General features: G+C 39.3%; 1 pseudogene; it reads right to left on the bottom strand.

Annotated features, from left to right (window-relative positions):
* Window positions 1–3,179: 3,179 nt before the first annotated feature.
* On the bottom strand, window positions 3,180–3,553 carry LOC102918120 (large ribosomal subunit protein eL34 pseudogene; annotated as a pseudogene).
* Between the last annotated feature and the right edge of the window lie 1,267 nt (window positions 3,554–4,820).

The following is a 4,820-nucleotide window of genomic DNA, read 5'->3' as shown; positions in this document are numbered from 1 at the left end:
ATTTAACACAAAAGAAGCAGAAAGGGTATTCCCAAACTCCTTCTATGAAGCCAGTATCATTTTGATAGAAAAATACAAAAAGAAATGTACAGGACAAGTTCTCTGATGAACACAGACTCAAAGATGCTCAATAAAATACTTACAAACAGAATACAGACATACATCAAGAAGATTATCCACCATGACAGAGTTGGCTTTATCCCAGAGATTCAAGGACGGTTCAACATATGCAAATCAATAATGTAATAAACCACATAAATGAACATGAAGACAAAAAAAATCACATGATGATCTCAATAGACACAGAAAAGGCAAGCCTTTGACAAAACCCAATCATAATAAAAGTCCTAGAGAACGTAGGAATTGAGTAATTCACCTACCATAATAAAAGCTGTATATGAAAAACCCACAGCCAACGTTATTCTAAGTGGAGAAAAACTTAAAGCAATCCCACTGAAATCAAGAATAAGGCTGTCTACCATCCCCACGCCTTTTCAACAATGTGCACAAAACACTAGCTGGGGCAATAAAGTAAGTTATTAAAAGCATAAAAATAGGAAAAGAAAAAGTCAAATTATCCCTATTTGATGACATGATATTATACATTAGAGATGCCAAAAATTCTACCAGGAAATTCCTACAAATGATTAACAAATTCAGTGCGTGGCAGGACACAGAATCAACTTGAGCAAACCAATAGCTTTTCTGTACAACAGCAACAAACATACAAAGAAAGAGCTCATGGACATGCTTCCATTTACAACAGCCTCAAAGAAAATAGAATAACCAGGGATAACCTAGCCAAGCAAGTGAAGAACCTCTACAATGAAAACTTTAATCCTCCAAAGAAAAAGATAGACACTAGAAAATGGAAAGATATTCATGCTCATGGGTTAGTAGAATTAATATTGTGAAAAAGACCACTTTATGCAAATCTATTTATGGATTTAATGCAATCCCAATCAAAACCCCTATCTCATTCTTCATAAATATGGGGCGGGGAGAATCTAAATTTTTTTCTTTTGAGCTTCTGAGCAAAAGAGAATAATGCTGGAGAGATTACCATTCCAGATCTTAAGATATATTACAGAACCATAATAATAAAAAACAATTTGGGACTGACACAAAAACAGATATGTAGACCAATGGAACGAAACTGCAAACCTAAGCATGAGCACATGTAACCACAGCCATTTACTATTCGATATACATACATAGTTTAAATGGCCAGCAATGCTTCCCACAGAGTCACAGACTATGTAACAAAAATGCCAGGCATGAGAAGCCCTCCTTTGATATATTGGTCAGGGTTATCCAAGAGACTCCCAGAACATTGTCTATTGCTGTTGCCTTTGGTTTCCCCACACCCACCTAGGGGTTTCAGGAAAGTTCCTATTGCTGTAGACACCAAACACTCCAGACACAGGATCCAGAGAATCCAAGATGGATCTGGCCTGAAAGCCCCTCTCTAAGGATCAGCTTTTGTGGTACCAGAGGCACATTAATAAAACTTACCTGAAAGTATTATTTATTGCAAAACAAACAAATTAATCCCAGTCAATTGAGATCATTACACATTACATTTAGTTAACAGAAATGGAAGCTTGGACAATCCCCCAGCTTTACATGTGAAATATCATGCTACTTTAATTTCTAATTAATCTAAAATTGTCATTTCAAAAGACCAACCAACCATTTAACTATGTTAGAGTAGGACTCTTCAGGTTTAATTGTCAAGAGGCAGCGGTTAGAATTTCCTAATGAATGAAGGCAAATGTCCATGAAGAGCTCCAGGTGACTGACATTAGGAGATTGGCGTTTGACTGACATCCATAGCTTCCTGCCTCTGAATGTTAATAAAAGGAAACTCTCAACTGATTTCAGAAACTCGAAGTGCAAACAGCAACCTGCTGGCCAGATTTCTAATTAAGTCAAACAGCCTATTTTGACCACGACATGATTTACCTGCTTGTCCCCAGAGGCCATTGATAATATTGCAAGTGTTTTAATCATTTGGGGTAGCTATAACAAAGCGCTATGTGCTGGATGGCTTTGAGACAAATGAAATTTATTCCCCACAGTGGTGGAGACTGAACTCTAAGACCAGGGTACCAGCATCACTAGTGAGGATGCTCTTCAGGTTTTCAGGCTGCTGACATCTTATATCTTGACATGGTAGAGAGAGAAAAAGAGCTCTCTTGGGATCCTTTCATAAGGATGCTAATCCCATCCACAAAAGTTCAGTTTCATAGTTTCATAATTTAATCACGTTCCAAACACCCCCACCTCCAAATGCTATTACACAGGAATTACATTTCAACTACAGATTTTGGAGGGACACAAATCTTAAGAATCATAAGTTACATAAGATATGAACAATTGTGTATAAATAGTAGTAATAATTATACCAATAGAAACCCAAAGTTGTGCCTTTTAGAAGACATGATACTATTCCACATGTGTGTCTCATTCAACACCTTACTACATCTCTTTTGGAAACTACTTCTGTTCTTCTCTGCCTTCAAATGGGAATTCTAGTTGTCAAGGGCTAAGAAAGTGCCAGTATTTCGTAGCTAAAAATGGGTGGCAGAGCCTGTGAGATGGATCAGCAGGAAAAAGCATCTGCTGCCAAGCCTGAGGACCTGTGTTCAATCCCTGGGAACTTCAGAAGGAGAGAACAGATTCCCACAAGATGACTTCTGACTATCACACACACACACACACACACACACACACACACACACACACACACTAAAAATGTTCTTAAAATGTAGAAATATAATTCAATTCTCAGTGTAGGGCCTCATTTTCAGTATAGAAAGGAGATGATAATAACAGTAGTGTTGGTTATTATAGACTGTGTGCATACATTTTCCAAGGCTCTGTTTTCTCTATCTTGGTATCCCTGTGGTTTTAATCCACACTTCCATATCTCCTACTTTACAAATAAGGATACTTTGGGCCAAAAATGTAAAATAAGGTGAAACTCAAACCCAAACATCTGGCTTCTCCACTAGTCATCCCAACAACCGTCCTGTACACCAGTCATGTCATCCCAGCAAATGTCTTGTACACCAACATTTCACCAGAAAAGCCCAAGAGCTGTTCAGACAACTGGGGGCTCAAAGCTTCTTTCTTTCTTTCTTTTTTTTTTTTTTTTAACAGAACAAGCCTTGACCTTTATTATTTAAAAAGCTGCATATTTATTTCACTTTCTGACTCTGTGCTTGTGCCTTCGACACCTTCACAACAATTTTCTGCTCCTCAATAAGGAAAGCCTGCTTCATCCTGTCACACTTGGCACACATGGACCCACCATAGGCCCTGCTGACATGCTTCTTGGTCTTAGACAACCTCATAAGGACTTTCGGTCTCACAGCACGAACCCCTTGTAACCTCGGGCACACACCACATGCGGATTTAGGTGCTTTTCCAACCTTCTTGGTATAAAGGTAAACAATCCTGTTGCCAGGGGTCCGAGACAGCCTAATTTTGTTAGAGGCTGTATTGTAGGAAAGCCTACGATGGTATGTCAAACACTGGACCATTCTGAGTGCCTCTAAGCACCATCCCCTGCCAAAGCTACTTTCATAAGCACATTAAGATGTGATCTTCCCTTTTTTTTTTTTTTTTTTTTTTCCGAGACAGGGTTTCTCTGTGTAGCTTTGTGCCTTTCCTGGAACTCGCTTTGGAGACCAGGCTGGCCTCGAACTCACAGAGATCCGCCTGCCTCTGCCTCCCAAGTGCTGGGATTAAAGGCGTGCGCCACCACCGCCCGGCTTTGATCTTCCCTTTATACTAGCTCCTTCTTGAGTGCTACATTTTCCATATATCATATGATGTGATGTATTACCACAATTTAAATGTAGAATAAACTATGAGAATCCTCCTGAAGTCATAAATTAAGCAAGTCATTAAATACACATCTCCCCAAAATGAAAATTAATGCCACTCTCTGGGAAAATATGGCTACTCTCTGAGACTTCTTTTTATTTCATGCGTATGATGGTTTGCATGCACACGTGTACGGGCACGGTGTGCCAACGGTGCTGGTGGAGACCAGAGAGGATCTCAGATGCCCTGGAAGTGGACTTACAGGCAGCTGTGAGCCACCATGTTAGGTCTGGGAACTGAATTCTGATCTTTTACAAGAGCAGCAAGCACTCTGAACTACTGGGTCATCTCTCCAGCCCCCAGTTCGTCTATATTTCATTTGAAAGTATAATGGTGACAAATCATGGGTTTCTTATCATTCTTTTGAAGAAACAAAATGACAAATGAGCATTAAATGTTTTTTATTTTACTATTTAATATGGCAAATTATGGTAGGTACAAACTACAAGTAAAAAACTCTTCAGCATCCTCAGTAAGCTGTACAAATGCCACATATTTGAGAAGAATTGCTGTGTTCATCAAGATGGCTTAGCAGGTAATGCTACTTACTGCCAAGCCTGATGACCAGAGTTCTTCAGTCATGGAGATCCATGCGGTGGAAGGAGAGAACCAACCCCGGCAGATTGTCCTCTGACCTTGACATGTGTGCTGTGGCCTATAGCATTTGCACATCAGTACACACACACACACACACACACACACACACACACACACACACACACAAATAAACATAATGAAAAGTACTAAACATATTATCTACTATGCTGGTGTTACCTAGTTCTGTGACAGGATCTTGTTATGTGGGTCTGTATGAGGGCATACAGGTGTGGATTGAATAAGACAGTTCATACAAAAAGCTTAACATGACATGTTTGTATGCAAAACATAACTCACGTGACAGTGTTCTGAAAAGAATAAAATGGAAA

This window comes from Peromyscus maniculatus, chromosome 13, assembly GCF_049852395.1.
Source record: "Peromyscus maniculatus bairdii isolate BWxNUB_F1_BW_parent chromosome 13, HU_Pman_BW_mat_3.1, whole genome shotgun sequence".
Taxonomy (NCBI): Eukaryota; Metazoa; Chordata; class Mammalia; order Rodentia; family Cricetidae; genus Peromyscus; species Peromyscus maniculatus.
The sequence above is the reverse complement of the archived record's forward strand: the minus strand, read 5'-3'. Positions and strand labels throughout refer to the sequence as shown.